Source organism: Pleurodeles waltl, chromosome 2_2 (assembly GCF_031143425.1).
Source record: "Pleurodeles waltl isolate 20211129_DDA chromosome 2_2, aPleWal1.hap1.20221129, whole genome shotgun sequence".
NCBI classification, from domain to species: Eukaryota; Metazoa; Chordata; class Amphibia; order Caudata; family Salamandridae; genus Pleurodeles; species Pleurodeles waltl.
In genome coordinates this window covers 638,166,058-638,178,579 of record NC_090439.1, presented here as the reverse complement: position 1 = coordinate 638,178,579, position 12,522 = coordinate 638,166,058, and positions in this window count along the sequence as shown.

Sequence of the window (12,522 nt, the reverse complement as noted above, 5' to 3'; positions counted from 1 at the left end):
TTTAAGTTAAATCAATCAGTGCTTGGTCCCTGTTCCACAAAGAGGAACAGAAATGATGGCAGGCCTGCAGTAACGAATTACGAGGCTGTAAAAAAGAGTGCCACGTAAGCCAACAAGTGGCAGGCGGGATCCAAGCCCATTACTGTACAAAACAGAGTCTCGCATGCGAGACGAATGCTCTAGTGCATGCACTTGCAGGCTTGACCATAAAAATGAAACACATTTGTCACTGCTCTGAATATCATAGCAGTAAATAACTAGTTTTCGAAAACAGTGTTCAAAATCATGCCTCTCAATGAGTGCAATGCAAAAGAAATAAAGATACCATATTGTATCCCCATAGGTTGGTATACCATGTCAAGTAATCACTGCGGTCTGGAGTGCTTTCTTACATGCAGAACTTATCGAGTGGGTTTATCGTCTACCACATTCCGAAGTGACGAGGTTTAACCTCACATTCCTTCAATGTTTGTTTTAAACTCTGTTGCTATTTCCACACTTTGGAAAATGAAAAGTATGCCTACCATGGCCTCATGTTCCTTATCACAAAGGATATCCCTGTTAGCAATGTCCAGCTCAGATAAAACAGCTTTCAAGATCTGTGCACTTAGGTCGCCACCCATCTGAATTTTTGCATGGAATGGCCATTTTTACGTTGCTGAATTTTTCAGCACTTTTGGCTGGATTTCAAGCTAACGCTAGGAATTTCGGAAACTGTTTGGTTGCGAAATATCTATGATTCGTCAAAGGACGAGAACAGGCCACTCTTAAACTGCATTTCTTGACAGACAGAAATTTTGCCAGGCCTGCTATTCACCCTACCTTGCCTTCAAGTCACCTCTGCAGATCTCATGAGTCTCCCCCCAAGTTGCCAAAAATCATTATGAAAGCTTTACACGCTCTATAAAAAATGCAAAGGATTTAAAAATATATGTGGAGTGATAACCCGAAAATCAAGGAGAGACATGAGCAATCGATTTTTGTAAGTTATCGGGCATCCTGTCTTCATATGAAAAATGGCATGACTAATCATTACATTCAGTGCGATGTAATGTGGCATCTGTGGCAAGTCATTGTGCATAATTATACCAATAATTGCATTTATATGGCACACCCTATAGCTAACAGGGTGGTTCCTTGGTATGCAGGTCACAAGTCTGATTCTTGCCAGAGCCAACTGACCCTTGCAACCATCAGAGGTCGCAAAATTGCGTAGTGCCCTCTAAAATGCAATAATTTATTATAAGTAGTAAAATAGAATTTAGCTACTTTGGTATTAAATATTGGGTTGAAACTACTGAACAACCCAACAATGCTCATTTTATCAACCTCACAACTTCGAACCTTTGAGTCAGTGCTGCAAGGATGCAAAGTACTGCCTTGCTGTTTCCAAACGGACGTGCGCAGCAGGCCCATAGGCTACTCTAGGAACCTGTGACGTGCAGATTGTGTCATAATATTATAATCAGCTGTGTTTGTAATGCCTTGCTCCCCCGCTTCCCTGCTCTGCTCAGCCAAGCTTATGACGTCATAGAATGTTGGTGAGTGAATGGAAGGATGGCTGGCTTTTACAGAGGGCTGAGCAGCTCACCCTACAACCTCTTAACCTATGTGGATTGGCTACCTGACTCCTACTTACCAAAAATAAATCTTCAATTATAACAGATATCGTTAGCAATGCTGAAATGCACTTGGCTACATTATTAGGTTTTGATCGTGCGAACTACAGGTTACAATCAGTGCGTAGAGGCAAGCACATTAACAGCCTACGATATTCTATGATTAATGAAGCCTGATACCAACATATTGCATAAAGATCTCTCTAGCAAGTGCTCATAACCTGTGTTTTCATGCCAGTATTGTACCAAACATTGCAGGATACGCACAGATCTCTGATCATGTACCTTAAGCCCCTTCCCCATCTTGCCACTAAATACACTTGGCAGGCAGATACTTTGGTGGTTAGTGTTCCTGCTGTGATAACCTGAAAGTCACAGTTTTAATCTTTTTGCATCTAAGTTATCATTTTAGTTCTCTATGGTGAATAAAATAAACACCACTTATCTGGATAATGATAACCCTGTTAACATTACTACAAAACTGCAAGGCTTTGGCAACAACTATTCTACAAAAACACAAGTAAAATGGTGTGTCACAACTTATTTTGTACCAAAGAAACACAGGGCTATTGCAAAGGGGCTTGTCACCTTCATGTGGGCAGAGCTTCATCTCCTGATTTTGCTTGGAGCAAAGGTGCATCCCTGTGTGCGGTGTAAAATCCACAAATCACTGGACCATGGATTGGATGTGACCACTGGAAACAGGTGGCACCAAACCAAATGACAAATGTATTTATATATATTTTTTGTAAGACAACAACTTTTTCCCTTCCTCCCACGTCACTATACTTATGAAGTTCTGGAGATCGGGACCTTTGTAAAATCTTCAGCAGTAATTGACAATGTAGAGACTGACATCAGGATGGTCTAATAATTAGAAAAGGCCATATCAAGGCGGCTCATTACCTGCAATGCTAGCAGTACCCCTAGGTCCATGCCAAATAACAAGAAGTCTTAGGGCCTTGTTTGGCAGATGGGATACTCCATCAAAACGTAAAAGATACCCTGTCCATTGTATTACGCACGCCATAGGCTATAATGCACCTGAATCGTGTTAGAAGGGACAACTGCCACACCTTTAGAGAGTATCCAGCCCGCCAAACTCCAAATAAGGCCCTTGGTCGAACTCTCAATGTGGTGTTATGTGGTGAAGCACTGGTCCTGATCGAGTGCTGAACAGAAAACCAGTGGACCTGTTCCCAAGGATGTCCTTAATGTCAAATAATCTCCAAACAAAAATAGGAGTTACAAAAGTCCAGTTAGAGAGACACGTGTGGCTGTCTTATTGTAAATGTAATGGTGTTTCATTTTTTTTTTTTTGGGGGGGGGGGGTCCCTGAAACACTTTTCATATTTTGAATTCAGAGTTTTTATCTAAAGGTTGTGATGGAGCCAAACACAGCCCGTTACTGATTGTGTTATTGTAAAGAAAGCGTCAACCCTCAATAAGTCTTTATTCGAATGCGTGCTCCAGTCTCCTAAGTCCATTAAGTATGCTAAGTATGCTGTTCTAGTAGCTGCCTCAAATAAATGACTTAGAAATAGAAAATGGACGAGATCAGTTCTTATAGTGGAGTCCATGGTGCTGCTAAACCTCATTCCTCGGTACCGCTGTACTTTCCAGTCTCTGGTAGCACACAAATGATGAAAGGAGGACCCCCGCATTTGTCCATTTCCTCCTGATTTTGTTTTAGTGGCAGGAAAAGATATTGATTTGAGTAAATCCTATGTAACTCTAAGGCTACCAACCAGCAAGCACCGTGTAAGGCCAAAGTGCTCATCCATTTCTCCTAATCTCTAAATTAACCTATAGCAGGAAATGCTGTGGTAAGGTCAACGGCAGAACAAACTGTAAAAAGTTAACTGATTCTGTTTATAAAACAATATAATTGTATCATTTTGTGGAGCCTGCTCACAGCAGGAAATAGTTTAGTATTGTTTAATAAATGGCTTTAAATAGCTCTACATCAATCACTACATTAATAAACAGAACAAACCACCTGATGTAAATTATGTACCAACATGAAACGGTGATTGCAGGAGAGACTGTGAGAAAGGAGCAGGGTTTATCCAAAAATAATGTTCTCTAAGCACTGTTCAAAGTGTTTGGTGGGCTAAATATGTGATGACTTCCAGTACTGCATGTCAGATCCAACAAAAGTCATGTCAACATTTGCTACCATCATCATTCATTATTTTATTTTTATTGTAAATTCCACTTCCCCCATCAAAAAAGCAAAACGTATTTTACAGGATCCATGATGATTATTTTTTTCGACTATTTTGTGATGTTTTGTTCCATTCCATCTGCAGTGTTTTAGAATTTGTTTTGAGTCGTGTTTCACCCCGTTTAGTGAAACTGTGATGATTTTCGAACATTTTGGTTGTAAATTTGTTTACTGTTTATGTTTCCTGCTGCAAGACCTACTAATTTCACTTGCACTTTATTCAGTATGGTTTATAAAATACACATCAAATTGAGTTATACGGATGCTCTTTGGAGCCTTGCATATATTTGTCACCATTGTTTAAGTTTCATATCGCTTTTCTACTGTTCCTTATTCTTTGTAATGAATATGTTTTGTAACCGCTTTGGACAAAAGCAGGATATGAATTCAAATATATAAAATAAATACAATTCAAAATTCCCACAGTGGCCAATGGACCCTGAGCTTGCTGCCCCGGATGTAAATATCATGACCCAGTACACTGTATAGCACTGAAGGCTGTATTCGCCAGGCTCGGTCTGAGACAGAGCACAAGTGTTGATCATGCAAGGTTGGGGTCACGCTTTAAGTGAGAGGCCCCTCTCAACAACCAGGAGCTGACACAAGCAGGTACAGCCACCCAAAAGCTTCCAGGTGGAAAGAACAGTCTTAACGATAGCAGCTAAGACCATATCAAAAGCTGTGCCACACGGTATCTAATACACAAACTACCTTACAGACATTTAGCTGAGTAAAGGCCACCTTCTTCCTTGATTTGTCTAAGGAAGGGTTGGATAGAGAAATGTACTTGTTGAAGGCGTCCTCATCTAAATCTGCTTTTTCGTTTAAAGTGTTTAAAATAAGCTGCTATTTTCCATCATGCACACATCCACTTAGGCCTTGGCTGTACAGCACACACAGAGGCAGGCAGCACTAGGAAACGTGGGCTTTTGCTAAATGGAACAAATCCCTTCTCCGACAATGTGGCTAATTACTTGGGCTTACAGAGGCAGCTGCAGACTCAGAGTCTGGTCAGTGTGTCAACAAAAAACAAAGCTTGCAAATCTCTCTACTTTAGAGGATAAGTGGGTCTCGCACTTCTCGGTGGATTCCCCCCAGGTTTCATTCTGTCGTATGATGTTACTTGGTGTCCTGAGGTCCCATCTGCTCAAAGTATCAGGGAGATTGAAGGAGAAGTTGGAGTCACAGCAGTTGAAAATATTGGGGCATCAGGGCCTTTGATGACTAGCTTCCCCTTTATTCTACATTTTCTCTAAATTCATCGTGTTTTCATCTCACCTCCTAAGACGTACCCAGAAAGCAATCATGGAAGTTCAAATACACTTTCAAGATACTTAAAATACTGTTTTCTTTTGAGGGAAGTCTGCCCTTAAAAACACGTAGGCCCATCTAGAATACTCTTCCTTAGCCCACTGTGCATCTAAACCAGTCATCAGAACATACAATGCCTCCCTGTCCCATCAGCTGTTGTTTGAGGTTACCAGGACCTATGCATGGTTACTACACAGTGACCGCTACTCCTGCCTACTTGCCTCTATCCATGCAGACAAGGCTAGTAGCCACAAAATGGAAATATTTGGCAAACAAATGATGGAGCCTTCTTTCTTTAGAAGAGCAACCTCATTTCTAAGCAATATGGTCACACACTCTGAGGTTAAAGATTAGATAAGAAAAACATAGGAATATGTGTTCTTAGTTATGAATATCGAGCTTTTCTTTGGAAGTCTGACTTCAATTACATCACTTGCACGTACTGGGCCCTAATGCAAGCAAGGAAATTAGCCACCATTAGGTTAGTAATAAAAAATACAGACTTAATTGGAGTGCAGTGGGGCCCTCCCACTGTGGACTCCAGTTTCACCGCACCTGATACACTGTTGATAGCTGTGTCCCTGCTTACGAGTCCCCAAGTTCCCTAATCTGTCTTTCTTTTTCTCCATCTGCTCAGTCCCTCTGCCCACTCATCTCATCTCCAGTCACGCTCTCCTTTGCCTTCCCCCCACTCTCTTCCCCTTTTCTGATAGTTGTTCTTATCTCCTTCCTCCTTTCTCTTCCTTACCCTCATCTTCTTTCTCCTGCTGTCATCATTTTGTCCTTCTCTCATTAAGTCATGTCTCCTATTCTCCTCTCCTTTCTATCTCTTACTTTCTCCTTCCACCCCTTTCCTCGTTGTCCTCCATTTATATCTTACCCTGTACTCCCTGTAACCTATTCTAACTCCATAATGGCAGGCTTTGTGTTCAGTAAAAATGTGAGAGGACGGCCACTAAAAGGACTGCAGGCAGGGCAGGGCAGCCTGGCCCCTTTCCACCTCTTAGCCATGGTGCCACTGCACCTGCTGCACCACTCATAGCTACACCTCTGTCTAGATTGAGCCCTTGCTACTTCTGCAATCCATGTCTTGTAAGATGTTCACAAATGGACTTGGCATACATGCACTTTGATAGGTATTATTGTTATCATTATTATTATTGAAGAGGTTTATGGATTACTTCACTCTTGAGTAGAGTGCATTAGATCCAAAACTTAGACATAAAACGTCCAGGGAGGTGCCTCCATCCAACGTGATGCCTTTATCAGCAGTCCAGTACTGCACCCGGCTAGAAAGAGTCAGGGAGTAACAGACAAGAGCACATCAGCACGGGCCTTTGTGCCTCAGTTCCCATTGCCCACATTGACATGACACCCTCAGGAATCAGGATAGAAGTTCCCATGCTGTTTATTTTGATGATATGCTTTATAGCATTTTGTACCATAAGTATGGCATCATATATTCCGTCAGTTGTGCTGCAGCCCAGGCACATTAGGCCTCTTTTGTGGAGGATAAAACATTACAATGAGGGCAGAATGGGAGACCAGCTAATAATTTCAAGAAGTAGATGGAGCAGTCTAGATTTGTTTAGTTCTCCTTAATAAGGGCCAATCGAATTAAAGACCAATGATAAGTGGTTTTAAGGATGCATTCTCCCTTAGGTCAGGGAAGGAAGCCATGATTGCTGAGAGGACTGTGCACCTATCAAATGAGGCACGCCAGATGAGACTGCGTCAATGTTGAAGACACCCAGGGGAGGCGAACAGAGGAATGTGAGAGAAAGGCATATGATAAACTCTGTTTATCATGCCTTTTCTTGCTCTTTGCCAGCTTCCTTTTCACAGTAGTGTTCCTCATTTCGTTGCATTATGTGTTTCCTGCCGTTCTCACATACTTAAAAAATGGGAAACTACCCTGTTCTGTCTTCAACTTTCTGACAAAAACCTCTTGGTCTTACCACAGTCTTAAAGTAGGGCTTGTAACTTAGGTTTCATGCAAAAAAAGTATTTTTTTGCCTATGCACTTTAAAAAGAAAGGGTTTGCATTCACAGAAAAGAACTACTCACACAAAGATTCCGATGTGAGCAGAGCTACTCCCAGCAGTAGTGAGTGAGCACTCCAGGGAATGTATAGCCAGATTTGTGCACAGCAGCAAACATATTGGTGCGCAGGGCTTCACATGTATTCCTACTCCTTTTCCACACTGGAAATGATGGGAGATTTCAATCGGCCCCATCAGTGCCTGAATTTTAGCAGTATCTGAAAAAGGGCTGTTTCTGGATGAGAGACATTTAAATCCAGAGCATGAACATTCTCCAAGCCATCCCTCAGGTGACCTTCATTGTTGGAGCTCAGCTTTCAAGTTACTCTCCTTGTAAGCTTAAAAATTAGCCTGGTTACTGCTATGGCTCTTAAAGTATTCATCGAATTCAATCTGTTTCAGCAGGAGCTTAATTTGAAATACACTGTCAGTGGCTGAGCGCCCACCAGTGCTCAGAGTTTTGCTAAATCTAGAAAATAATGTCATTTTATGAGGTGCAATCTGTTTCGTTCGATTTTTTTAATGGCTGTAGGGCTTCACAATCTCTTTCCCGTACATTTTCCAGCTCGTATTGGCTTCAGCTCGCGTTGGTCTCAACCACTCCTTACCTTTAAACTGTCAGCAGCCCAGTGCCAGGCACCGCTGCCAAGTAATTGCCGATGACAGGCACGCTGTATTTTTTTCAAAATCCCCTTCCTGCCTTTCTGCAAGGAAAATAAACCATAGCGGTGCCCCAACAAACATGACAGGAAAAATAACAGCACTTGTACTTGACCGATACTGGAGTTGTGCTGCCCACCCCCCTGCTGGAACCTGGAGCCCCCCTTCCCTCCGTCAGCAGCTGGGGAAGGCAAGATAAAAGAAAGACACGCTGGGCGAGGGGCTTCTTCCAAAGGTCAGCAGCCTCGCTTTCAGCCAAAATAAAGAAAATGCGCTCGCGACATCACTGACAGTAGACACAACAAGGGCGCTGAGTGGTCACTGAAAGAAAAATACAGGGTGACGGCGATCCTGGGAGGGGGGAGCAACAATACATAATTCGGCCAACACCAACATAGCGGCCAGGTTTGTTTACTCTTATGGAAGTGAGGTGGGACTTTTACCTTTCTTCAACAAATTTCAACGTTAGTTTTTTTTATTTTATTTTAAAAAATAAGCATACAAGTGTTTCATGTATTTCTCGCAGAATCAATTAATTGTATCGAAACATGGAACGGGTAGATACAAAGGGGAGTTGGCAGTGCTTAATTTGTAAATAAAAAGGTGCCGGTGCTCAAAGCCGTCCTCTTAAACACGCGGCTGCTGGAATTAGATCTGCGAACACAGAATACTGAGGCAGCGTGATCCTGAAGCCATCTCTGACCTCTTCAATCCATTTAAAGCCACTCCCTGCCCCTTCAGCTCACACCTGCAGTTTTCTGATTTCCCTCATCGTGACGCTTTTTCGTTTTTCTCTTCCTCCGTCTTTCCCAAACGTGTCTTTTGCTCGCAGCAAATACTTGAGGCAGAAGACTTCGAGCCGGCCCTAAAAAATAAGTGCTGGTGCTCAGCACCGGAAACAACAAGCACAAATTAAGCTGTGGGAGTTGGCGATATGAAAGATTGTACCAAAAATCAAAGTCGATAAGCAACACACAGCACTATACACTCTGCAATCTTGGAATCTTCCAGTTCATGGGTAAACTCACAGCAACATAGCTAATAATCTGATTAGATTGATGTCACCTGGTCATTTCATTTTTTTGGATCTAACAAGAGAACAGTGACTAAAATGAGCGCATTAGTTAGCCAATCCATCCCTAACTACGTTATAGAGTGAGCGAACGAAACATTAACATGGTGAGGTAGCCCCTTTTTCAGTAATAAATTACCTAGCCACGTCCAAACGTTAAGGAAAGTATGTTTGGAGTTTTCTACAGTTGGGATTGTTGATTGAACAATGCTACATATTTTTTTTTAACACTGGTACATATATTTAATGCATTACAGTAAATTTAAATACAACCATTTCAGTAGTTTAAAAAAAAAAAAATACAACAGTGGTACTTACAATTTCTAAGATATTTGAAAGTATTTAAAAAGGTTACAGTTGTTACCTAAATGAAGCAAAATCTTTTTCAAGATGCAGGTGGCCAGCATAAGATATATTTTTAGTACGTTTAAAGCACTATGGATGCTTTTTAATTAACTCAGCAGCGGACTTCTAATTGTTTCTGTGAAAAAATAAACCTGTGTTTTATTAAACAATCAAAAGTTCTAATTTCTAAAGCAATGCGGGATGTGGAAAATTAGTCATTGCCTAAAGTTCCAGAGGTTTGTTTAGTACAAACAAATAATAGTGAGATATTAATTTACAGAATGTTTAGTGCTTTATGGTAACTGGTTAGTTATGGTAGAGAATGAGTATCTGTTTTTAATAACTGATGCCTTATCTCAATTGTGTTTATCTGTTGAAGAATTGTTCCCAGGACTGTGTAAAATATATTATTGCTTATGGGCATCGCAAAAGATATTGGATAATATTTACGATACTAATACATCTATTTTTCAGCACGGCCTATAGTGGCGCTGTATTGCCATAACACAATGTAAAACAACATAACTGTGAAGGCTGGACTTCAAAATGTAGTCATAATATTAAAATGTGCTCTGTTTGCATCTGTGAAAAGGTGTATAAAGTTCATTAGACCAATATTTTTAGATTTTTTTTGACATTTAATTTAAAGTCTTTCACAAAGCACTGTAAGATCCCGAAGAGTGTCAGAGCTCAGAGCTCTTTACAGAAAAGGGAAGCGAGAAATAACATTTTAGGTACACTAGTGAAGCAAGTCACAGCTATATACATCTGTGTCTGTCATCAGCACATCCCCAGGGCATTTATCAGAAATATACATGTACATATAGACAGCAGCATTACTATAGAATGGAATAAATATATATATATATATGTGTAATAAGCAGCAGTTGTGGGACTCAAATGGTTTGAGTGTGTTGTAAGCTCACTTGAATCTCTGCATGGTGATAAGAATTTGACATAAAGGAAGCTATACACAGAAAGTAAATTCACAAGTAAACGTAAGTTTATGACATAATTTATCTCTCTTATGCCTGCCAGGAATTCTCAAGGGACTCCTGGCAGAGGTAAACCCACTTTTGCAGAGATCTCCACCATGAGGGATGGGATCTCTCCCCCATAAACTCCACTCAAGGGGCAGAATCGAGGGTTTTCCATGGCATGGTTAGTTTTGGAAGTTTGTGATCTTCCACAAATGAGTACATATCTGGGCATTCACAAATCCTTCACATTCCTATTCCAGCCTGGGAAGCGTCAGAAGTTACTCCATCGAGTGATGATGTAAACCTTCTTAAAGTGTGAGAAGGGAAAGAGAAATAGATCACCCCGTAAAATTGAGGGTCTAGGGTAAGGGATAAATAAAAAAAACAAATTAAAGTGTCTCTTTCCATAGAGGACTCCATTCATGTTGTGCAGAGTTCTGTGCACTGGAGAACACACGGAGGTAATTGAATGCCGAATGGAAACCACATTGTTTCCCCCGGAAGCCACCTGAAAACTGACATCAGGTGCAAATTTCCATGCAGATTAAAAATGGAACTTTGAATTCCAGAAATCAGTAAAGCTACTATCTGACCTAGTTTTCAAATCTGCATGTAGTTTTACTACTTTCTTTGGGAATAGACCCCAAGGTGTCGAGTAGTGGTGCAACTGACAGGTTCTATACATACACGGTCAGCAGCAGTAAAATAGAAGGCAGTAATTATCATCAGCAGGCATGAACAAAGTGAGAGATATCAGGGGAGGTTTAATAGGTTATCCTTTAGTTTGACTTTGAAGATCTTCAATCTAGGAGCCACTGTTAAAGGGATTGGAAGGGCATTTCTGACCCGAATGGCATGCCTGAGATGGTGTGCCGAATGGTGAACTTTTACAGTAAGTTGTTTTTCCCATGGCCTATACTTCTAGGTGTAATTTTTCCAAGACTGGTTGGAAGTTAAAGGACTGTTCAAAAGGAGAAGAGTAAGAATTATTTGTTTTTGCCTACGATTTCCGTAACGTTATGCTTTTTCCTGAGTGAGCAGAATTTGTCCTATTGTTTATCACAGAACGCTTTCTATACCAATGAAAATAGATGTTAAAGACTGATACTTTCTTAAACATTGAAACACATCTTACCTATGTAATGAAAACGTTAACAGAAATAATATCCCATGAATAATATTTAAAAGGAAAACTGGTTTGCACATGTTCACTATGTATGCAAAACAAAAAATGCCTAGATCGTAGTCCTATGTTTGACATAAAAGAAGTGCAGATAATGTGTTTTCTGCATTTCCTTATATGTATATAAAGCAACGGGGCACAAACTGAGCTACACTGTTCATTTTGCACCAATATAAAATTAATGTAATGTGACTCCACAATAGAGGAGGTAGCCAGCAAGCAGACATGCAGTTAGCTGTATTTGAACACATTACAAATCACAAGTTAACTATTTGGGAGAAGCAGGTTTGTAATGGTAGTTTATGTTAGAGGTTCACTGAAAAAACCAAAGGTTACAGAGAAGTTATAGTTAGGAAATAGTATTGGGAATAAAATATTAGAAATTCATAAAAAAACTAAGGTTAGATGGACATTCTAGGTAGGTTCTGATTGTACACCCACAAAACCATAGAAATTCAACATTTATAGTTATACTTATCTGAAGACACTATAAGTCGTGCTGTAAAGTAACTAGAAATCCCACATCTGCCATGCACAATTTTCTCATTAATAATTTCACTGCAAATGTTTCTGTCATATTATCAATGATGTCATACAAGATGTCATTACTGATGTAATATGTGAGGTAAGTAGCAGTGCATGGCGAGGGCGCAAGTTATAGTTGGGTGCCTAAGGGATGTTGCTGCAGGGTCTTCGTCCAGCCCCCCAGAGATATCTGTTGCAGCGTCAAATAATCTTTATGGAAAAGCTTCTTAAATTAATTTAATGTTTATTGCAGTTAAGACAGCTTCATGCAGTCCTTCCCCACCAGCCAGCCACTTTAACTGACACACTGTGAAATTGGCATTGGAGCCTTACTTTAACATTCTTTCATGTGATATATCTAACATTCCTGAATGGAAAATTCTTGCACTGAGGATACAACACATCTCCTTTCTTACAAATAGAACACAAATTATACTAAATACATTTGACCATAAAGAAAGGTTCTATATACATCAAACTGCCACTTAGTATTATATGAAAAAAAGAGAATGAAACTTTCCATTATCTAACAAAATCTCTCAAATACTCGGGAGCCTT